Source organism: Macaca mulatta, chromosome 10 (assembly GCF_049350105.2).
Source record: "Macaca mulatta isolate MMU2019108-1 chromosome 10, T2T-MMU8v2.0, whole genome shotgun sequence".
Lineage (NCBI taxonomy): Eukaryota > Metazoa > Chordata > Mammalia > Primates > Cercopithecidae > Macaca > Macaca mulatta.
In genome coordinates, this window is record NC_133415.1 from 29,236,744 (window position 1) to 29,261,760 (window position 25,017).

At 43.1% G+C, this 25,017-nt stretch overlaps 1 long non-coding RNA gene and 2 pseudogenes across 2 annotated transcripts in view; all 3 read left to right on the plus strand.

The window, feature by feature from the left end:
• LOC114670547 (uncharacterized) overlaps positions 1-25,017 on the plus strand; it is a 65,427-nt gene that overhangs the window by 12,791 nt on the left and 27,619 nt on the right. The window lies entirely within an intron of this gene.
• Positions 5,960-6,495, plus strand: LOC114670546 (ADP-ribosylation factor-like protein 5A pseudogene; annotated as a pseudogene).
• Positions 6,730-9,030, plus strand: LOC114670545 (actin-related protein 2 pseudogene; annotated as a pseudogene). The gene is made up of 2 exons (XR_013399501.1): positions 6,730-8,755; positions 8,895-9,030. The product of XR_013399501.1 is annotated as an actin-related protein 2 pseudogene (transcript).

Here is a 25,017-nt window from a genome sequence, read left to right on the forward strand (position 1 = left end):
CTTCTGGTGAATTCTAATTTTTTTTTTTTATGAGCCCGATGGTTGTTTTAGGCATTTGTGGAAGCATTTGTGATTGTCTCAATGGTTGATGGATGCTATAGGCATTTGTTTAATAGGTAGGGCCCATGGAATTCAAGGCTTAGTGCAGTGACAGTTCTGTAAAATAGAATTTTTCCTATGATCTGCACAGCTTTAGAATATCTTTTTTTTTTTGAAACTGAGTCTCACTCTGTCGCCCAGGCTGGAGTGCAGTGGTGCGATCGCAGCTCACTGCAACCTGGGTTCAAGTGATTCTTCTGCCTCAGTCTCCCAAGTAGCTGGGATTAAGAGATGTGCCACCATACTTGGCTAACTTTTGTATTTTTAGTAGAGGCAGAGTTTCACCATATGTTGGCCAGGCTGTTCTCAAACTCCTGACCTCAAGTGATCTGGCCCCTTCGGCCTCCCAAAGTGCTGGGATTACAGGCATGAGCCACTGCACCTGGCCTAGAATATCTTGCTGAATAATTTATGTAGATAGAAAAAAAACTGTTTAAGACTGAACCTGTAACTGAATTCCATTTTACATAAAGGATTTTTAAAAATATAATTTTAGTATAAATGGAAATTTCAGGAAATGGAATTAGTCTAGTATATTTTATAGTATATTTTGAAATCAGGTAGTGTGATGCCTCCAGCTTTTCTTTTTATTTAATATTTTTTTGTCTCTCTGATGTGTTTTGCATTTCCATGAGAATTTTGGAATAGTTTTCTGTTTCTGTGAAGAATGTCTTTGTAATTTAATGTGGATTGCATTGATTCTGTAGATCACATTGAGTGATAGAGATATTTTAACAATATTCTTCCATTCTTCCGGTGCATGGACATGGGATATCTTTCCATTTACTTGTGTCTGCTTTAATATCTTTGATCTATGTTTTATGATTTTCATTGTAGGATCTTTCAGCTTTTTGGTTATGTTTATCCCTAGGTATCATTATTTGGGGGTGGGTAGCAACTGTAATGAAACAGCTTTCTTGGTTTCTTTTTTATGTGTTTCACTGTTGATGCATGTGTGTGCTACTCATTTGTGTATATTGAGTATTTTGTAACTTTACTAAATTCATTATTTCTAATAGGTTTTTTGTGGAATCTCTAGGGTTCTCTGTGTATATATGATCATGTCACCTGCTAACAGAAACAATTTGACTTTTTTTTCCCACCCAATTTGGATGGGTTTTATTGCATTCTCCTAATTGCTCTAGCTGGGGCTTGCAGGACCATGACAAATAAAAGTGGTAAAAGTAGCCACACTTGAACAAGATCTTAGAGGAAGAGCTTTTAACTTTGCCCCATTGATTATGATGTTAGTTATGGGTTTGTCATATACGGCCTTTATTGTGCTGCGTTCCTTCTCTACTCATTTTGAGTTTTTATTATGAAGTAATATTGAATTTTATTTTTTTCAGCATCTACTGAAATGATTGTATGGTTTTTGTTCTTGATTCGTGATGTGTGACATTTATTTATTTGTGTTTGTTGAATCATTCTCATATTCCTCTGATGAATCCCCAAGTATTTTGTTGAGGAATTTTTGCATCTGTGTTCATCAGGGATATTTGCCTGCGGTTTTCTTTCTGTGTTGTGTCCTGGTCTGGTTTTTGTAGCAGGGTAATGCTGACCTCATAGAACAGGTTTGGAAGTACTCCTTCCTCTTCATTTTTCAGGGAATATTTTGAATAAAGTTGGTATGACCTTTTTAAAAAATGTTTGGTAGAATTCAGCAGTAAAACCATAATTCTTATGTTTTTATTTGATGGAAGATTTTTATTACTGCTTTAATTGCATTACTCATTATTAGTCTGTTCAGGTGTTTTATTATTATAACTTGTGAAATTGCTATGTTTCCAGCAATTTATTCATTTCTCCTAGATTTTTCAATTTGTTTGTATATAGGTGTTTTTAGTAATCTCTTATGATCCTTTGTGTTTCTGTGTTGTCAATTGTAATGTCTCCTTTTTAATCTATGATTTTACTGCAGTTTTCTTTCTGTTTTTCCTAGGCTCGTTATAGCTTGTCAATTTTTTTTTCAAGAAAAACCCCAGCTGTTTGTTGCTTTGTCTTTTTGTAATTTTTTTTTAGTTTCTATTTTTAAAATTCCTTCTCTAATCTTTATGATTTATTTCTTTCTGCTAATTTTAGCATTTGATTTTTCTCACTTTTCTCATTACTTGAAGTGTACTGTCAGGTTGGCTATTTGAGGTCTTTCTACTTTTCTGATTAGGCATTTATAGCTATGCACTTTGCCTTTTACAACTGCTTTTGCCGCATCCCACAGGTTTTGTTATGTTGTGTTTCTATTCTTATTTGTTTCAATTAATTTTTAATTTCCTTTGTTCCTTTCAATGAATTTTTAATTTTTTTATTTATTGGTTGGTCTTGAGCATGTTTTAATTTTCATATATTTGTACAGCTTTTAAAGTTCCTGCTATTACTCATTTCTAGTAGTATTCCACTGTGGTCATAAAAGATAGTTGATATGATTTCAGTTTTTAAAAATGTGCCGTTACTTGCTTTTTGTCCTAACACACAGCCTATCCTGGAGAATAAGCCATGTGCTACTGAGTAGAATGTGCATTGTGCAGTCATGGAGTTGTGCAAAGATGTGTAAATTTCTGTTAGGTCTATTCCGTGTAGAGTACAGCTTAACTTATGATTTTTTGTTGTCTGGATGATCTGCCCATTGACGATAGTGGTGTGTTGATTATAGTGGAGTGTTGAGGTACTCTATTATTATTATCATTATTATTATTATTATTAATTATTTTTTGAGATGGAATTTCTCTCTTGTTGCCCAGGCTGGAGTGCAATGGTGCAATCTCAGCTCATTGCAACCTCTGCCTCCCAGGTTCCAGCAATTCTCCTGCCTCAGCCTCCTGAGTAACTGGGATTACAGGCATGTGCCACCATGCCCTGCTAATTTTTTGTATTTTTAGTAGAGACTGGGTTTCTCCATGTTGGTCAGTCTGGTCTGGAACTCCCAACCTTAGGTGATCCACCCACCTTGACCTCCGAAAGTGCTGGGATTACAGGCATGAGCCACCGTGTCCGGCTGGAATCTTAAAAAGTTTAATACATGGAAGCAGAGTAAAATGGTGGTTACCAGGGACAGGGAGGTGGGAAAAAAGGGCATCTGTCAGTCCAAGAGTACAAAGTTGCAGTTATGTGATTATAGTTATTAATACTGTATACTGGAAATTTGTGAAGAGTATATTTCTTCTAACTATATGAGAAGATAGATGTGTTCATTAGTTTGACTGTAGTAATTATTTATGTGTGTATATATATATACACAAACACATAGATTTTCATATATATGAATCAGGCTGTCCACTTAAATATATTTAATTTTATTTTAAAAATAAAAATATGAAACAGAAAAAAAGCATGCATATAGTCTTAAACTCAATTACGGATATAAATAAGTGCACTGCTAATCAGAGCAGTGAATTAAATATCAGTTACATTTGTTTGTTTATATTGTAACCGTTCCTTTTATTTTCATATGTTTTCTATTTATAATTATGCAAATATTTAATGAGTTCACAATGCAACTATATATTAAATATGCTCACCATATTTGAGAGGTGATGAATGTTACAAGTTTTAGGTCATAGTCACTGTAAGAATGTTCCCTTGGGAAGTGTTATTTTCTGTTGGTTTGTATTTTAAAACGTTTACCACCACCAAGAGATAGCCTGGGTTTTTCTAATCTTCACCTGCCATAAAGAATGTTATAATGAACGCCTCTGAGCCTATATCACTATGGGCTATTAAGCATGCTTCTGACAGCTTCTTAGATTTGGAATTGCTGATCCGAAATCAATGAACATGTTAAAATATGACAATTTTCACCCTCAAATATGCTGTTAAAAATCATAATTTCATTAATTTTATGTAATAGTACAGTACCAATTTTCCCACGCTTCACACTACAATCAGATACTATAAATTTCTTTAATTCTTATATATATTACAGGCAATAAAATCATCTCATTGCTCTTTCAACTTGAAGTTTCTGATTACTGTAATTCTAAATGTACTGTGTCATGTTTATTATATAGTTTATATTACATTTTGTGAACTCTACTTTCAGTCTCCTTTACTGCAAAAAGTAATATGTGTGGAAACAAAATTGGTTTTATTCAAGAGTATCTTTTCTTTGTCTAAGGTCTGTTTGAATTAGGCAAGAAAAAAATCACATATTCATCCAAACAGTACAATGTCTGTGTCCATTTCACAGTAGCAATACAATGTGAATAGAATCACACTCATGTCTCCCATGACAAAACTAACGCCTTAAGTACAACATTCATTTTGCATTGAAAATTCATTTTTTAAATATTTTCAGCTACATATGGTCAATTTCTCTTTGTATGTTGCATAGCTTCCAGTTGCATCTAGGAGTCTTTTATTTTTCGATAGTTTTGGGATACTGGTGGTTTTTGCTTACACAAGTAAGTTCTGCAGTGGTGATTTCTGAGATTTTGGTGCATGTGTACCTGAGTAGTGTACATTGCACCCAATATATATTCTTTTATTCCTCACCTGCTCCTCCTTTTCCCTCCGAGTCCCCAAAGTCCATTGTATCATTCTTATGCCTTTGCATCCTCATAGCTTAGCTTCCACTTACAAGTGAGAACATATGATACTTTGTTTTCCACTCCTGAATTACTTCACTTAGAATAATGGCCTCTGGCTGCCTCCAGGTTGCTGCAAAGGCCATTATTTCATTCCATTTTATGGCTGAGTAGTATTCCACGGTGTATATATACATCATATTTTCTTTATGCACTTGTTGGCTGATGGGCATTTAGTTGATGGGCATGGTTGATGGGTTTCATATTTTTGCAATTGTGAGTTGTGCTGCTATAAACATGCATGTGCATCTGTCTTTTCCATGTAATGACCTCTTTTCCTCTGGGTAGATACTCAGTAGTGTCATTGCTGGATCGAATGGTAGTTCTACCTTGAATTCTTTGAGAAATCTAGGAGTCATTTTAATATAGATAACTGAATTGCAGTTAATTCTCCATCTGGTTTTCCACATTGGTTACTTACTGCTGCTGATTTGAGGCCATTTTTCATTTATATTACTCTATCATTTTATTCATTGTCACATCTCTAACAGTACATGCTGCTTCCAAAGCATATCATGTGAACAGATTAAAATTCTCAAAGTATAATTCTTTGTTGAAGCATTTGTAAGTTTTACACAAGCCCTTACATGATCTGTGTTTTGATTTTTAAGTCATCATCTCTTCTATTTTATTTATATTTACTTTTCTTCTTGTTAGATGTAATCTTATACAAACTTTATAGATAGAAAGATGTTGGGAAACTATCACATAGTCTGTTATGTTTATGGTTTTATTTTAATAGGCCAAATTCGTTGATGAAAAGAGAAATCTTGATAGTTTTTTAATTATGTAGGACACGACATTATTTTATCAGAAAATTGTACGTTGAAAATGTATCATTGTGTATAAAGTGGCATGGATTCAACTTTATATGTGTGAATTACATTTGTAATGTTTGAATAGTGGATTACAGTTTTAACATACTTTCACTTCATTTGGTCCTGTTAGGTAAGCAAGGGACCTTGTGTGTTGGAAAAAGAATTACTTCGGTGCAGCCGCCCCAGAGGAGCTGGGGGAGGGCGCTGGGCCGCGAGGCTCCTCGCAGACGACGTGGCAGAGATTTCGGCGAGCCAGGCAAGTGCCGCGGCGGCAGCGGCCGGACCTTGCGCGCAGCAGGGCGGCCTGGGCTAGGGCCTCCCTCCGGTTCCCTGGAAGCGGGCCCGCGGCGAGCACCCAAGCAGCAGCAGAGGCGCAGGCTCCAGCGCGTCTCTGTCTTCTCCCTCAGCCTGAGCCAGGGGAGTCCAGGCGGCCCGGGTGTCTGGAGCGGGGGTCCGTGACGGAGAATGAGAATTTTCTTCACCAGAACATGGAGACTGTTCCATCACCAGGAGCACAAAGTTTTCATTGTTGGGCTGGATAATGCAGGGAAAACTACCATTCTTTACCAATTTTCTATGAATGAAGTTGTACATACATCTCCTGCAAGAGGAAGTCATGTAGAAGAGTTAGTGATTAATAATACACATTTCCTAACGTGGGATATTGGTGGCCAAGAATCTCGTCGTTCTTCGTGAAACACCTACTATACCAACACAGAGTTTGTAATAGTTGTTGTGGACAGTACAGAGAGGATTTCTGTAACTAGAGAAGAACTCTAAAATGTTAGCGCATGAAGACCTAAGAAAAGCTGGTTTGCTTGAGTTTTGTTAATAAATGAAATGTTAAAGAATGCATGACTGTAGCAGAAATCGGCCAGTTTTTGAAGCTACCTTCTATTAAAGATCACCAGTGGCATATCCAGGCATGCTGTGCTCTAACTGGCGAGGGATTGTGCCAAAGACTTGAATGGATGATGTCACCACTTTAGATTAGATGATCTCTACTGACCTCATAGATTTTGTATAAATGAAGTGCTGGACTTTACCTGAAAGCTGCCAAAATTAATGGTTTAGATATATTTATAATAAACATTTAAACTTTTTCTGTAAGAAGAAATATTAAGACCACTTATTTGAACAGAAAGATGGAGAAGGAGGAGGGAGAAGAAAAAATGCCCCAGCGACGGCGGCTGTCGGTTGTGCGGCGGCAGCGGCTCTCCCCCTGGCGGAGGATGGACAGCCAGGACGGGAAGGAGGTGGTGTGCCGCAACGGCACCGGGTTTGTGAAGTGTGGATGTGCAGGCTCTAACTTTCCAGAACACATCTTCCCAGCTTTGGTTGGAAGACCTGTTATCAGATCAACCACCAAAGTGGGAAACATTGAACAAGGATCTTATGGTTGGTGATGAGGCAAGCGAATTACGATCAATGTTAGAAGTTAACTAGCCTGTGGGAAATGGCATAGTACGAAATTGGGATGACATGAAACACCTGCAGGACTACACGCTTGGACCAGAGAAACTTAATATAGATACCAGAAATTGTAAAATCTTGCTCACAGAACCTCCTATAAACCCAACCAAATACACAGAGAAGATTATAGAGGTAATGATTGAGATTTAGCAGTTTTCCAGTGGGTATGCAGCCGTCCAGACCGTTCTGACTTTGTACACGCCAAGTTTATTGACTGGTGTAGCCGTAGACTCTGGAGATGGTGTGACTCATATTTGCCCAGTATATGAAGGCTTTTCTCTCCCTCATCTTACCAGGAGACTGGATATTGCTGGGAGGGATATAACTAGAAGCGTGTTGCTTCTATTGCGAGGATACGCCTTCAACCACCCTGCTGATTTTGAAACGGTTCACATGATTAAAGAAAAACTCTGTTACTTGGGATATAATATTGAGCAAGAGCAGAAACTGGCCTTAGAAACCAAAGTATTAGTTGAATCTTATACACTCCCAGATGGACATATCTTCAAAGTTGGGGGAGAGAGATTTGAAGCACGAGAAATTTTATTTCAGCCTCATTTGATCAATGTTGAAGGAGCTGGTATTGCTGAATTGCTTTTTAACACAATTCAGGCAGCTGACACTGATACCAAATCTGAATCCTACAAATACATTGTGCTTTCTGGAGGGTCTGCTATGTATCGTGGCCTGCCTTCACCGTTGGAACGAGAACTTAAACAGCTTTACTTAGAAGGAGTTTTAAAGGGTGATGTGGAAAAACTTTCTAAATTTGAGATCAGCATTGGAGACCCACCCAGCAGAAAGCACATGGTATTCCTGGGTGGTGCAGTTCTAGCAGATACCATGAAAGACAAAGACAACTTTTGGATGACCCGACAAGAGTACCAGGAAAAGGGTGCCCGTGTGCTGGAGAAACTTGGTGTGACTGTTCGAAAACTCCAAAGCTTGTTCCCAACATACCCATGATGCTTTCTTTTTTCCTTTATTGCCAATCTTTGAACTCATTCAACTCTGGGACATGGAAGAGGCCTCTCTCTGCCTTTTGACTGGAAAGGTCAAGTTTTATTCTGGTGTCTTGGGGAAGCTTTGTTAAATTTTTGTTAATGTGGGTAAATCTGAGTTTAATTCAACTGCTTCCCTACATAGACAAGAGGGCTAAGGGTCCTGTCTGCTGCTTTGTTTCTTCTAAGTAGGCATTTAGATCATTCCTGTAGGCTTCCTATTTTCACTTTACTACTCTAAGGCTGCTAGTTGTAATCTTTAGCACACTAGGTGGTATGCCTTTATTAGTGTAAGAAAAAAACTTTAACAGGAGCTTTTACATGTTACTGAGATGGGGGGCGGTTCGGGATGGGTGGGCAGCTGCTGAACCCTGTAGAGCATTTCCTCTGTAGTGTGGCGCTTTCAACTGTACTGCTGCGGCTTTAATTACCTGAAAGCTTCTCCTGTGAACATCTTAGGGAAATGTTAGGTTCAAAATGAAAGTGTTTTGGGTAGTTTTTGTTGGGATGGGGGGGTAACAGTGAGTGGTCTTCTGAGTTTTATTTTTGAGGTTTTCTCTCTGGAGTACATAGAGGAACTTTATTTACAGTAGTTTGATTTGGCAGGTTTTCTTCTACTTGTGCTCTGCCTGGAGCTGTTTCCATATGATATAAAAAGCACAAGTGTAGTATTTATGTGTTTTTTAAAATCAACTGTGTTAGCTGGGACTAGACTCCCTACAATGTATCAGTGGAAAAGTAACATTTAAAAATCATTTTGGGCCGGGCGCGGTGGCTCACGCCTGTAATCCCAGCACTTTGGGAGGCCGAGACGGGCGGATCACGAGGTCAGGAGATCGAGACCATCCTGGCTAACACGGTGAAACCCCGTCTCTACTAAAAAATACAAAAAACTAGCCGGGCGAGGTGGCGGGTGCCTGTAGTCCCAGCTACTCGGGAGGCTGAGGCAGGAGAATGGCGTAAACCCGGGAGGTGGGGCTTGCGGTGAGCTGAGATCCGGCCACTGTACTCCAGCCTGGGCGACACAGCAAGACTCCGTCTCAAAAAAAAAAAAAAAAAGTGCTTACGATCTGGTGTTTTGTTAATGCTTCTGTTTATTCCAGAAGCATTAAGGTGACCCATTGCCAAGTGTCATTCTTGCAAATTACTCTTTTATGTAACTGACCAGTGCTTAATAAAAGAAGCAGGTACTTACAAATAATTACTGGCAGTAGGTTATAATTGGTTTAAAAATAACATTGGGATATGGGACTTGTTGCTAGTTGGGTAATTTTCATTAGTTTTTTTGTTTTGATTTGAAAACCGAAAGTAGAGTAAAATTTGACTGTTTAAAATGTTGGCCCCCCCCAAAAAAATCAAGATTTAAATTTTTTATTTGTACTCAAAAACTAATCATAACTGTTAATTCTCAGCCATCTTTGAAGTTTGAAAGAAGAGTCTTTGGTATTTTGTAAATGTTAGCAGACTTCCCTGCCAGTGTCAGAAAATCCTATTTATGAATCCTGTAGGTATTCCTTGGTATCTGAAAAAAATATCAAATAGTACCCATATATGAGTTATTTCTAAGTTTGAAGAATAAAAAGAAATTGTATCACACCACAAAATACAGGTTCTGGAAAAAAATATTTTTCTTCATTTTAAAACTTTTGTTAACTAATAATGGTTTTGAAGGAAGAGTCTTAATTTGGGGGTGACTAAAATCAAAGACATTATTGACTTGAGGGGCCTCTGTTTTGTAAGAATACATAATTAGCTTAAATAAGCGGTAAAAGGTTAGTTTTAATTGTGTAGCTTTTGTTAATATTGTCTTTTTTGTCTGTTTTACCTCAATATGAACAGATAAGTTTGCCTGCATGTTGGAGATGCCTTGGAACACATGAATAACCCGTACTAGATCTTGGGAATGTGGATTTTAGAGTCACTTTGGAATAAGTTCTTATATAAATACCCCCGGCATTTTGAGAATGGGGCTTGTTAAAGGACGCATATGTAGGGCCAGTACCTACTGGCAGTTGGGTTCAGGGAAATGGGATTGACTTGGCCTTTGGTCCTTTGATCATAATTTTAAAATATGGGAGTAGAAAACAACAAATAATGGAAAACAACAACAAATGGACTCCTAAAACAAAGCATTTATCATTTGTCCCTTGAATGTAGAATTTGTTTTTGATTTAATAATTCTGGTAAATGTGACAGTTAAAATGGTGTATTATGTATATATATATTGTAATTTAGAAATTCCATTTTATAATGTTACTATTCCAAGGTGAAATAATGCATTTGAATTTGGGATTTGGGTGGAGTATTAGGTTTAACTGGAGTTGTTGTCAAGTATGAATCCCCTAGGGAAAAAAAAGTTCTGTTTTAAAAAGCAATCTGATTCTTAGCTCTTGAAACTATTGTTAAATTTCCAGTAATTACTTTTTTTTTTTTTTTTTTTTTTGAGACGGAGTCTCGCTCTGTAGCCCAGGCTGGAGTGCAGTGGCCGGATCTCAGCTCACTGCAAGCTCCGCCTCCCGGGTTCACGCCATTCTCCGGCCTCAGCCTCCCGAGTAGCTGGGACTACAGGCGCCCGCCACCTCGCCCGGCTAGTTTTTTGTATTTCTTAGTAGAGACGGGGTTTCACCGTGTTATCCAGGATGGTCTCGATCTCCTGACCTCGTGATCCACCCGTCTCGGCCTCCCAAAGTGCTGGGATTACAGGCTTGAGCCACCGCGCCCGGCCTAAATTACAATTGCCAGTACTTTGACCTTGGAGAAGGGTTTCTTAGAAATACATTTAGTAGGCCGGGCGCGGTGGCTCAAGCCTGTAATCCCAGCACTTTGGGAGGCCGAGACGGGCGGATCACGAGGTCAGGAGTTCGAGACCATCCTGGCTAACACGGTGAAACCCCGTCTCTACTAAAAAATACAAAAAACTAGCCGGGCGAGGTGGCAGGCGCCTGTAGTCCCGGCTACTCGGGAGGCTGAGGCAGGAGAATGGCGTAAAAACCCGGGAGGCGGAGCTTGCAGTGAGCTGATATCCGGCCACTGCACTCCACCCTGGGCGACATAGCGAGACTCCGTCTCAAAAAAAAAAAAAAAAAAAAAGAAATACATTTAGTATCTCCCCAAGATTTAGTCTTGCATTTAAACTTTTTTCTTTAAAACATGGTGTTGGTTGTTCACTTTTACACAGTTCTGAGTACTGTTAGTATCTGGAAAGTATCTTGACATAGTGGAAAGCTAAACAGTCTAAATTTTTTTTTTTTTTTTTTTGAGACGGAGTCTCGCTCTGTCGCCCAGGATGGAGTGCAGTGGCGCGATCTGAGCTCACTGCAAGCTCCGCCGCCTCCCGGGTTCACCCCATTGTCCTGCCTCAGCTTCCCAAGAAGTTGGTACTACAGGCGCCTACTACCAAGCCCGGCTAATTTTTTTGTATTTTTCGTAGAGATGGGTTTCACCATGTTCGCCAGGGTGGGCTCAATCTCCTGACCTCGTGATCCGCCCGCCTCGGCCTGCCAAAGCACTGGGATTACAGGCGTGAGCCACCGCGCCCGGCCAACAGTCTAAATTTAACATGAAATACTTCTTTTTCATTCAGAAAATGCAATCAGATTTTTTCAAAGTCAAAAAACAAACAAACAAAAAAAAAACAAAAAAAAAACAAAGATGAAGTCTCACCTTCCAATTTACTTTCTCATTAGTTTTTACCAAAGTAAGTTATTAAAGCTATATTTTTCTCCTAATGAATCCTCTCAGGGTATTGTGTAGCCTGTGGTAAGTACAAAGGGAGAGGAAGACATTTTGAATTTTAAGAGCTTTTTAATCAGTATAACCCTCCCTAGTTGAATGTTGTTTTCTTCTTGTTCCATTAAGTCAAAATACAAATCAGCACAGATACTCAGTTTTCAATCTTTTAAAATGTGATGTTACTTATGAAAAGTATCTTGGTTAAGGTTGTGTGTGTATTTTGTATACACCTCAATTTCAAGTTAATGGCATTGATTCATGTTCTTAAAACAAATAATACAAATATTAATAATATCCTTTGTTATAACCATAATAAGTATAGTATTGGCATCGGTGTTCAGTGCCATTTTATACTTTCTCCCTGTGTTCTCTGTATTGTACTAACCAACTTCCCAAGTGATTGAGGTGTTTGTTAAAAAAAAAAAAAAAAGGAAAAGGAAAAAGCATGACATTGTGTATCGATTTTTTTAGTGTTGACCAAAATCACACACATGGAAACATGTAATTCAACAGAGTGGAATAGCGATCAGATTCTCGGCTTAGTATTACTAATGGGCAGGATTGTACAGCGAGCAACTATTAGATTATTCCTTTCAGTGTTTTGTATGGCATCTAAGTTACTGAATAAATTATTAATCCATTAATCATGAATCAAATTATTAAAATTATTAAATGGATGCTCAGCATTAACTGAAAACTATTGTGTGAAACGTGTCTACCCAGAAAAGTAACATTCTATAAATACTATTAAACAACTTAGGTGTATGATTTTTAAGTATTAAATTATATGTCAAGCAGTTAAAGTGAATTTCAGAGTAAAAGTACGGCATGTTTCTGAGCAACATTAATAATTCCTTAATTTGCAAATTTCTTCTTTCTTATTTGGGTACTTGGAATATAGTGTGAGATTTTTTATTTCTAAATTTTGTTGCATCTTCTATTACATAAATGCATTGTTTGACAATTATAAAATGCAAGTGTTTTTTGAATGATTTTAAGAATTTGGCTTAAAAATTGATTGACACAATGTATTATTTGTACTAAGAAGCAACTTGACAGACAGTACACTCTGTTTGCTTAGGGTATTTTTCTTCAGTGCCTGAAACTCAAAGGTATTCCTGTCACAGCTGGAAACAAACTTATCCTAAATGTGTTAAAACATATTCTTGGGTACTTTATTTGTGTATCATTCATGCCTTGAAAATCTGAAGGTTAATCCAAGCTCACATGTTTTAGCATATTTGAGGAAGAAGAAAACTACTTTTAATAGCAGCCTTTTAAATTTCATGAAGATTTTGGTGAGGAATAATAGTATATACTTAAGTATGGACGAAACTTTGAAAGTTTCTTTCTATAAAATGGGAAATACTCAATATCTAAACCCAGGTCAGGCAGGGAGATCAGTATTTAACATTGTATGTTTTATATTTATAATGCTCAAAATGCAAGGATAACATTTAGTCTTTGTCCACATGGTTTTAGAAAAGTAAATCTTAAATTACCAAGCTTTTCTCATGTGTTCTCATACTTTCTCAAATTACTATAAAGAATTATTTGTTATCTGTTGAAAAATCCCCTTCACTCAAATCTGTATTATGGTTTTACCAAATATTCTGTGATGTAGCCCAGAAAATCCGCACCTTTTGTCCTTTTTGTTTTAATTTGAATAATCATGTACCTTGGATTGCTGCCACATCAGTTTAACATGATATCAGCACATTCCCATGTCATCAAGGTGTTGGCTCAGATTTGTTCTTATTTGGATGTTTAAAGCTTGCAGTAACTTGTTACAGTTGGTTTAGTGTAGTGGGTTATTGACATGACACCATGAGAAGATGTGGAATTTTATACCACATTTATAAAACATGATTTTGTTTTCTACCCTTCAAGGTAAACATGAAAAATAAGGTGGTATCTGTGTACCTGTACATAAATCCAAAATTATAGTTGGGAAAAAAGAAATTGATATATGAAAATGTCAAAAAAAATTACTTTGGTGCAAGAAAGGTTAATTGATGATTAGGACTTTCGATAAGTTAGCAAATTGGATACTGTATTCAAATCTTGGATTCAATATTGGGCTGACAATAGTACTGTTTTTAAGGTTTCTATGAGGACTAAGTGAGAGAACTTACTAAAAATGCATTCAATATATGTTTATTATGTCGTTATCTCCTTACTCCCTTTGTGGAGTTTATGAAGCAAGTCTCACAGAAGTTTGAATCACTTGTCAAATATAACCTATTTCAGAATCCCCGAGGATTTATGCTTTCTATTCTAAAAACTGCTTTGTAAAATGTGGAATAAATGACCAGTGCCATTGTCTAGTCCAATGTGTTTATTTTACATCAGAGAAATCTGAGTCACAGAAGGCTTACTGTATCAGCCCATGGCCAGGCCATTAGGTTTTGAGTAGGTCGGAAATTGTGATGGTACCTTCTTTTGTATTTTAAGATGTGTTAATATTGTGAGTACAAAAATGATGATTTCATAACAGAGTGTGAAATCTGAGTGTGGTAATCCAGCAAAGTGCATTGTAATTTTAAATATGGAAGAATATTACTGATTTTGAGTTTTCGTTTTGTTTTAATCTGTGAGAAATATCGTATCTCACATTTGCTATGTTTAAAAATGTATGCATATAAACTCAAACATTTATTTTTTCTCCTCCGAATAGCATCAGGTCATCTAACACAGGTGCTGTTCAGAGGAGAAACAAATAAATGTTTGAGTGAATGAATATTTTTACAAGATTAATATTTTAATATAATTTCTGAAATTAAAGAAAATGGTGTTACATAGTTTAGTTTAATCCATGCTTTCCATAGCAATTAACCTGTGTGCTTACGTTTCAAAGCAGAGAACCAAAACGAGATGAAAGCTGTTTATTCTTGCAGTGTGTGACTGATCAATCTAAGTTGTAGATGCAATTTCTAGCATTCATTAACCTTATCCTTTTATAAAAATTCCTATGGGATGAACTGATAATTTGGAGCCTATTACTTGCACAAAAGCGACACTTCTTGCCCTGTTGAAAGAACTAGACATGCAGTTATGTGAGAAGTAAAATAACCTAATATGTCTTTACAGAAAATGTATTCTGAGAAGAAATAATGTTTTGAATTAACGGTAAATTATTGAAGAATTCACCAGCTTTTCAGTGCTTTATTTAAGCAATAAACAACACATTAGAATTTTCTTTATAATATAAATTTACAAATAGTCATATGTGGGAAGAGTTATAGAAAGCACCTTAATTAAGTAGACCAACAATTATAAAGTGATATGAAAAGTATTTTACAATATATATTTACTAGTCAAAATATTGCCTTATAACTTATCATTCCAAACATAATTTATACAATAGAGCAAATTTAGAGGAAAGAGCTTTATTCATGTAAGAGTTCTTAAAGGAATTTTTATAAGAATCATTGGGGATATTTTTGAAATTATTTTAAAAATTATTAATAGTTGTGTTAAAATACTCATAAAATGAAATTTATCATCTTAATGTTTAAGCACACCATTCAGCGTTGTTAAGCCTATTAATGGCACTGTGCACTCAGTCTCCTGAACTCTTTCTCTGAGCTCATTATATAGCTGTTCATTCCCTTCCCACCCTCCCCTCCTGCCAATCACCCTTCTTTCTGTCTCTAACTTTAGGTACCCCATGTAAGTGGAATTGTAGAGTATGTGTCTTTTTGTGACTGGTTTAACATAGCATAATGTATTTCATGTTGTTGGATGTGTCAGAATTTTTGTCCTTTATAGCTGAGAGTAACATGCCATTTTGTATCTATACTATGTTTTTTTTTTTCTTTCTCTTTGACATGAAGTCTCTGTTGCCCAGGCTGGGGTGCAGTGGCACAATCTCAGCTCACTGAAAGCTCCGCCTCCCAGATTCATGCCTTTCTCCTGCCTCAGCCTCCCAAGTAGCTGGGACTACAGGTTCTCGCCACTATGCCTGGCTAATTTTTTGTATTTTTAGTAGAGATGGGGTTTCACCGTGTTAGCCAGGATGGTCTCGATCTCCTGACCTCTTGATCCGCCCGTCTCGGCCTCCCAAAGTGCTGGGATTACAGGCGTGAGCCCCTGTACCCGTACCCGGCCTCCATGTTTTGTTTATGCATTCATCCATTGGTGGTTACATAGTTGCATCCACTTTCTGACCATGGTGAGTACTATTGCTATTAACATTGTGAACACCGTTGCTATTAACATGGAGGTACAAATATTCTGAGACTGTACTTTCAGGGGTAGATTCCCAGAAGTAGAACTGCTGGATCATATGTTGATTCTATATTCAGCAGAACTTCCTGGTGTCCTGCTGGGGCCTGGTTTCTGCCTGGGGCCGGGTTTCTACCTGGGGAGTGGGTATCTACTTGGTTGCTGTTGTTTACCTTGGTCCTAGATACCCTCCTGGGACCTGGTGTGCACCTGGGGCCTATGTCCACCTTGGACCTGTTGTTTCTCTGGGGCCTTGTGCCACCATGGGTGTCAGTCTGGTTTCTGATATCCACGTGGGGCCTCATAAGCCACCTGGGACCTGCTGGTCCCTTGGAGCCTGGCATTCTGGGTCCTGATGTCACCATGAGGTGTAGGTATCTACCTGGGGCCACAGGTCCAGCTCTGGTCTAAGTGTCTCTGAGTGTCCCTGTGGGGGCCTGACACTCACCAGGGGCCTAGGCGTTTATTTGATGCCTGGTGTCCATGTGGAACATGCCATCCCATGAGGATAGATAATCAGGTGGGGACTGGGTATCCATCTCGGGGACTGGGTATCCATCTCGGGCCTATTGTCCTCCTGGGGCCTCAGTGTTTACCTGAGTCTGATATCCATCCTGTGCCTGCTGCCTACATCGGGCCTCATGTTCCCCTTGATGCTGGATGATCACCCGAGTCCTTGGTATCCTTTGTGGCACAACTGTCCACCTATGGTTTTGCATCCAGCTGTGGCCTGGATGTGACCCCGGTGCTTGATGTACAGCTTGAGACCATGTCCACCAGAGGCTTGATGTCCATCTGGGGACCGGTGTCTACCTGGGGCCTGATGTCTACATGGGGACTGAGCACTCACCTGGGGTCTGATGTCCATCTGAGGCCTCCTGTGTTCACCTTGGGCCTGATATTTACCTGGGGCCTGGACATCCACTAGGAGCCTGGAGTTCAAGTGGGGCCTCATATTCCACTGGGGCCTGTGTGTCAATCTGAGACCTGACATACACCAGGACGTCTGATGTCCCAACTGGGACCTGGTATGTACGTGGGGCCTTGTGTCTACCTGGGGCCTGGTATTTACCTGGGGCCTGGGTGTTCACCTGGGGCCTGATACTTAGCTGGGGCCCGGTGTCCACCTTGGGTCTGCTTGTGTGCCAAACTGTGACATAATTTGTCCACTTGGGGCCTGATGTCCATGCAGGCACTGGAGTCCCCTTGAGACCTTGTGTCCACCCAGGACCTGCTATCAACGTGGTGTCTGATGTCCAGTGTCTGTCTGTGGCCTGATGTTTTCCTGGGTCCTTGGCTTCCACTGGGGCCTTCTGTCCACCTGGAGGGAGTGTGTCCTCATGCACTGGCCCTTGTCCTGGGGAGAATGGGTGGGGAGATTCCCTGGCCCTGCCCTTCAATGTCCAAGAACTCTCCATCCTACATATTTTATGGGGAGATTCCTCTGTTGCATTTGGCCAGAGAATATGTTACCTTTCGGTTGTTGAGGACTGGTGTTTACGACTGGGGACTTGGGATCCACTTGAAGGTTGGGTGTCCATGTGTAACCTGATGTACCTCTGGGTCCTGTAGTAGCTTCCTGCTGTCTCCCTGTGGCCTGGGTGTTTCCCTGGGGCCTGGGTATCAGCTGGGAGCCTGTTATCACCAGCAGGCTGGTGTCCGCCTGGAGCCTCATCAGGCTGCCTGGTCTCTGGTGTCCACCTGAGGCCTGATGTCCATTTGTATCTTGGTCTCGTCCTGGGTCCTGGTGTCTGCCTGGGGCTTGGTGCCCTCCTGGAGACTGAATGTTCACCTCGGGCCTTTTGTTCACCTGGGTCCTAGATATCCACGTGGGATCTGATATGCACCTGGGGCCTGTGTCTACCTTGTGCCTGTAGTTCTTCTGGGGCCTGGTGTTTACCTGGGCCTCGTTTGTCCATCTGGTACCTGCTCTCCACCTGGGGCCCACATAGCCACCTGGGGCCTGGTTGTCACTTGCAGTCTGGTGTCCTCCTTGGACCTGGTTTCAGTCTGAGGCCTAGTGTTTATTTGAATTTCATATCCTTGTGAGGCCCAGTGTCCGTCTGGGGCCTGAGTGTCCATGTGGGGCCTGATGTTCAGCAGGGTCTCATGTATCCACCTGGGTGCCTTGTATCCACCTGGATCCTGCTGTCCACCCAGTGCCTGCTATTCACCTGGGGCCTGGAATTCTCCTTGGTCTGCTCTTCACTGGAGGCCTGGGTGTCAACCTGGGGCTGAATGTCCACCTGGGGGCCTGAGTGTCCACTGGGGCCTGATGACTTCCTGGAGCCTGGATGTCCACATGGGATCTGAAGTCTGGACCTGTGGGGTTTTGGTTTTGACTCGGGGCCTGTGTGTTCACCGGGGGCCTGATATTCACAAGGGGCCTGGAGTTTATCTGGGGCCCGGCATCCACCTGGAGCCTGGTGAACACTGGACAGCCAACACCAGGTTGACACTGTGTCTTAGGCGTATGCCAGTTCCCAGGTGGACTCCAGATTCCACATGGACATCAGGCACCAGGTGGACATCAGGTTCCCAGTTGAAAAATAGGTTCCAGGTGTACACCAGGCTTCAGTTGAACATCAGGCCCCAGGTGGATCCCCAGGCCCCACATTGACACCTAGGCCCCAGGAAGACATGAGGCCCCAGGTGGATACTTACGTTCCTGGTAAACGTTAGGCCCCACGTGGACACCCTGGCTCCAGGTGAATCTAGGGCCTCAGGTGGTTTACACCCAGGCCCCAGTGGGACAGAATGTCACAGATGGACTTCAGGCCCAAGGAGGATACCAAGGCTTCGGGCGGATACCCAGGCCTCATGTGGATAATAGACCTCAGGTGAAAATCAGGCCCCAGTTGGATACTTAGTCTTCAAGTGACATAATAATGCCCCAGGCAGACCACAGGCTTTAGATGGATACCGGGTTCCAGGTGGACATTAGGTCCTAGGGTGACACCAAGGCTCCAGGTGAACCGCAGACCTCAGGTGGACATCAGGCCCCTGGTGGATACCTACACTGCATGTGTTGACATCAGGCCCCAGGAGGACACCAGGCCTCAAGTGACCATGAGGCCCCCCAGGTGGCCATCAGGTCCCAGGTTGACTCTAAGGGCCCAGGTGAATACCAGACCGCAGATGAACAATACGTACCCAGGGTCAGTGGACATAGGCCCCCACCCTGTGAACAGCAGGTCCCAGGTGGATACCCAGCCTGATGTCCACCTGCAGACCAGTGTTCACCTAGGGTCTGATTTCTTCTCGGGCCCTGGGTGTTTTTCTGGGACCTGTAATCTGCCTGTGGTCTGGTGTTTACCTGTGGATGGTATTTACCTTGGGTTTGGTGTCCACCTGGGGCCTGATGTTCACCTAGGGCCTGGTTTCAGCCTGGGGACTGGTATGTACCTGGGGCCTTGTGTCTGCCTTGGGCCTGCTGTTTACCTGAGGCCTGGTCGTTCACCTGGGTCCTGATATTTAGCTGGGGCCTTGGGTCCACCTGGGGCCTGTGTGCCAAACTGTGACCTGATTTATCCACCTGGGACCTGCTGTCCGTGCAGGGACTGGGGTCCCCTTAGGATCTGGTGTCCACCCGGCGCTTGGCGTCAACCTGGTATCTGATGTCCAGCGTCTGTGTCCTGACATTTTCCTGTGGCCTCCGTGTCCACCGGGGCCTTATGTCCACCTGCAGGGGGTGTGCTCCCATGCACCTGCCCTTTTCCTGGGGAGAATGGGTGGGGAGTTTCCCTGACCCCGCCCCTCATCGTCCAGGACCTCAACCTCACCCTCCCGCACAGGCTGTGAGGAAGGCGCCATCGTGGCTCAGGTGGTGCCTGGGTAAGTTGCCCCTAGTGCTTTGGCCATGGCATGAAGATCTCAGGCGGGTGCTGACCTTGGGGTCCCGGAGCCGTGCCCCACCAGACTGTCCATGGGAAAGGATGCGGTGCCCAACAGTGAGAGAGCACCACGATGCCAGCTGCCAGGACCATTTGTGAGCATGCAGGGTGGCTCCTTGAGAGGGCCAGGATCCCGGCCCAGGCCACTCAGGTCATCAGTGGCCACGCACCAGAGCTGAGGGAGGGGGCTGGGCCAAGGCCGCGGGCCCTCGGGGAAAGCCACAGAGGCAGCCAGTGATGCCCAGGGACTGCAGGAAGCTTCTCCAAGGTAAGCTCCGGAACTGCACTGCTTTCTGTATCTTTTCCCAGTGGTGAATTTCTGCAAGGTGGGTTGGACATGTTCAGGGTGGCCTTTGCAATTTGTAGGCTTTTAAGCCATCTGGGAGAGACCCACACTTGAAAATCTACACAGATGCTGGCTTGATTCGGCCTGTCACTTCATTTCACAGTGTGGTTTCTAATGTTTCTTTGGAAACCGGGCCTGGGTTAGTTATTTCTCCATATCACCCTTTCTTTCTTGGGTTTCTTGGCACGCACGGTTGCCTTTTCCTCTTTTCTTACATTGCAATCCCAGGTCCCACATTTCCATTCTTCCCTTCTAATCTGCGCGTCCTCCATGCAAAGCCTGTGGCGGGTCTTGCTCTGGGACTAGTTGAGCAGTACTGTGCTCATGTTGGATGCAGGAGTTTCATGGTTGGTTCTTTCGGTGTGTCTTTGGTCTTCTATTAAGAGTTTCTTTACTTGAGATTGAGAAGTATACTTTTCAGTTTCCCAAATACATATTTTTGGGGGAGATGACTGTATTGCATTTGGCCAGAGAATATGTGACCTTTCGATATTTGAGGGACTGGTGTGTACACCTAGGGGCTCAATACCCACTTGAAAACTCGGTGTTTATGTGGAACCTCTGGACCTGGTTGTCCACATGGGTTCTGGTGTCCACCTGGAGCCTGATGTTTCCCAGGGGCCTGGGTATCCACTTGGGTCTCGATGTTCATCCAGGACCTGGTGTTCACCCAGGGTCTGATAGTCACCTGGGGACTGGTTATGTACCTGGGGCCTCATGTCCACCTGTGGTGTAGGTATCTATGTGGGGCTTGTGTGTCAACCTGGTGCCTGATGTCCTCCTATGGATTAGATACCCAACTGGGGCTTGGTGTTTACCTGGAATCTGTGTCCAGCTGGGGACTGGTGTCTGGATGGGGTCTTACAGCTACCTGGGGTGAGGTGTTCTCCTGGGTGTGGCTGTGAACCTGGGGCCTAAAGTCTACTTGGAGTCAGTGTCTACCTAGACCCTGATGTGACCTGGGGCCCGATGTAAACTTGGGGCTTGGTATTTAGGTCGAGTTCGGGAGACCACCAAGGGGTTGATCTCAGCTGGGGCCTGACATTTTCTTAGTGCCTGGTGTTCACCTGAGGCCTTGGTGTCAACTTGGGACCGGATATCCAACTGAGGCCTGAGTGTTTCCTGGTGACTGAGGACTTCCTGGGACCCAGATTTCCTGGACCTGGGTTTTCACATGGGGCCTGATGTCTGGAGTTCTGAGTCCTAGGTGTTTACCTGGTACCTAGATGTGCAGTTTGGCAGAGCCTCCCTAACAAAGGCCTGGGGGCCACCAGGAGGCTGTGAAAAAGAAACAGGGCATCTGTTTCCCAGATGCTTGTGAGTTTGTCAGAGCCTTCAGCGACAGGTGCCCTGGACATAGGAAGGATCCCGGGCTCCGATATCACCCCAAGGCCCATTTGTGCCCCAGCCTAGACTTTCCTCAGCCACCAGGGGGTGCGTGGAGTGGGGAGGGCATCTGTTCATGCGCGGCGGCCTCTCACTCAACACCGCCGTCTCTCTCTCCTCCGCAGCTGAGGTGCGGGACCTGTGGGAAGGAGGGGGAGGGCAAAGGTCATTGTCACACCACCTGGGCTGCAGATGACAGGCAGGTTCTTACCGAGGTGGCACGGAGGGCCCCACCACAACCCTGGTGGAGGGTAGGTTCCAAGGTGCAGCCCCAGCCCCACCCCTGCCTGGGTTGTTCACCTGGGCCCAGGGAGGGGGGCAGCAGTCTATGGGGCTGTTTTGTCCCAAGGACTCAGGAAGCCCGGGGCTCCTTGTGGGTGGAGAAATCAGAACGCTATGCCTGAGTTTTCAGAACAGCCCAGGGCTTGCCGCATGTTTTCGAATAAAGGGTAGTTACCCATTCCAAGACAGAGCTAGTCAGGGCTGAGAGGAACAGGCGGGAAGGCACCAGCACACAGAGGTCCCCAAGTACCCAGCAAGGCCTCCTCACACAGAGATGTGACAGTGGAGGTGGAATGTCACCATGTGACCAGGGAATAGGCAGGCAGCACGTTGACCCCCTGCCTGGGAAGGGAGCTGCTGGGCCTCTGGCTTGGGCACCTCAAGACCAGTCATGAGCTCGGCCCCAGGACCTTCACGCCAAGGCTAAGAATGTTTTGCACTTTTAAATGGCTGGGGAAAAAAATCAGAAGACTATTTTGGGCTGGACACAGTGGCTCATGCCTGTAATCCCAACACTTTGGGTGACTGAGGGTGGATAGCTTGAGCCCAGAAGTTCAGGAGCTCAAGACCAGCCTGGCCAACATGGTAAAACCCCACCTCTACAAAAAATACAAAAATTAGTGGGGCGTGGTGGTGTGTGCCTGTAGTCCCAGCTACTCAGAAAGCTAAGGTAGGAGGATCACTTGAGCCTGGGAAGTCAGGACTGCAATTAGCTGTGATCAAGCCACTGCCCTCCAGCCCGAGCAACAGAAGTGACATTGTCTCAAAAACAAAAAACAAAAAAAAAGTTATTGAAACACAGTCACATTCATTCATATCTGTAGTGTCTGTGGTTACTTTTGCACTACAATGATGGAGTTGATTAGTTGCAACACAGACATTAAGGTCTTCAATGACTAAAACATTTACTATCTGGCCCTTTACAGACAGTCTGTCAATCCCTAATTTATTATAAGCCTTATTCTCCCTCAGCTAATTCCCTCACCCCAGGAATGTTCATTACTACCTCTTCTTTGTTCAAGTCCCAGCTACTCCTCAAAACCCAAAACTCCCTTCTTCCCCTTTCCCAAATCCTAACCATATCAGCAGTTTGTGTGGAAGTAGGTAAGCAAAACACTATTTGTTATTATGCAAATCAAGGCATTGGAGATGCTGTCTCTATATGTACAAGGGGAGGCTGATGACACCCCAATTCATTTCCAATTTCTCAAAGCAGGTTGGCAGGCAGCATCTAGGAAGGAGAGAGCGAGCAGATGATGCAGACAGAGCACTGAGAAATTCCTCAGTAACGCATGAGAGTTAATGTGTCAGTCCCCTTGTCTGCTATGTCATCCTTTAGACACCAATTCAAGACAGCATAATTCAAAAAAGAAATGAGGAAGAAAAAGGTGATGAAGGGCAGAAGGAAAAGGGAAGAGAACTTGTCACTTCACGGTGTGGAGACTGTCACAAACTGTGGTGAATGGAAAACTACAGCCGGGTGTGGTGACTCACACCTGTAATCCCAGCACTTTGGGAGGCTGAGGTGGGCAGATCACTTGAGGTCAGAAGTTTGAGACCAGCCTGAACAACATGGTGAAACCCCGTCTCTACTAAAAATACAAAAAATTAGCCGGGCATGGTCGCACATGCCTGTAATCCCAGCTATTCAGAAGGCTGAGGCATGAAAATCGCTTGATCCCAGGAGGCAGAGGTTGCACTGAGCCAAGATCGTGCCATAGCCTGGGCGACAGAGTGAGACTCCGTCTCAAAAAAAAAAAAAAAAAAAAAGAAAACTAGAGACTCTAGCGAGCAAAGAGGCAGTCCTCCATCACTAGGAGGCCCAAGCAGAACAGCCTATGAAGTAGGGAGCATAGCAGAGCTTTAGCTTGAACACTTCAACTCATCAGGTGTCCTGATTTCTTGAGTTAGCACACAAAATGCAGTGGCAAAATCTGCTGGCTTAACACTCAGGCATTACTACCTTCCTTGCGTGCCATTTGGAAACAAATATTTTTGTTTGTTTGTTTTGAAACAGGGTCTCACTCTGTCACCCAGGTTGGAGTGCAATGCTTCGGTCACAACTCACTGCAGCTTCAATCTCCCAGATTCAAGGGATCCTCCCACCTCAGCCTCCTGAGTAGCTGGGATCACAGGCGAGTGCCACCATGCCCGACTAAGTTGTTTTTTTATTTTTAGTAGAGACGAGGTCTATGTTGCCCGAGATGGTCTTGATCTCCTGGGCTCAAGCAATCCTCCCTCCTTGGCCTCCCAAAGTGGTGGAGACCACTTTTGGACCACCTCGGTAGGAGACCGAGGCAGGAGAATCACTCGAGCCCAGGAGTGCGAGATCAGCTTGGGCAACTGGTGAGACCCTGTCTCTACAAAAATAAAAATTAGCTGTGGTGACAAGTACCTGTAGTCCCAACTACTCAGGATGCTGAGGCGGGAAAATCACTTGAGCCCTGGAGGTGGAGGCTGCAGTGAGCTATGATTGCACCATTGTTGCCCTCCAACCTGGGCAACAGAGCAAGACCTGTTTCTAAAATGATAAAAATAATAATAATAAAATGTACATTTCTAACTTCATTTCAAAGTTAAGGCCAGTTGCAGTGGCTCATGCCTGTAATCCCAGCATTTGGGAGGCCAAGGCAAGAGGATCTCTCGAGCCCTGGAATTTGACACCAGCCTATGCAAAATAATGAAACCCTGTCTCTAAATAAAAATAAAATAAAAGTAAACAAAGTCAAATTTTTTAAAAAAATCAGAAGCCAGGCACGGTGGCTCACGCCTGTAATCCCAGCACGTTGGGTGACTGAGGTGGGTGGATCACAAGGTCAAGAGTTCAAGACTAGTCTGGCCAAGATGGTTAAACCCTGTCTCTACTGAGAATACAAAAGATTAGCCAGGGCCGGGCACGGTGGCTCAAGCCTGTAATCCCAGCACTTTGGGAGGCCGAGACGGGCGGATCACGAGGTCAGGAGATCGAGACCATCCTGGCTAACAGAGTGAAACCCCATCTCTACTAAAAAATACAAAAAGCTAGCCGGGCGAGGTGGCGGGCGCCTGTAGTCCCAGCTACTCGGGAGGCTGAGGCAGGAGAATGGCGTGAACCCGGGAGGCGGAGCTTGCAGTGAGCTGAGATCCGGCCACTGCACTCCAGCCTGGGTGACAGAGCGAGACTCCGTCTCAAAAAAAAAA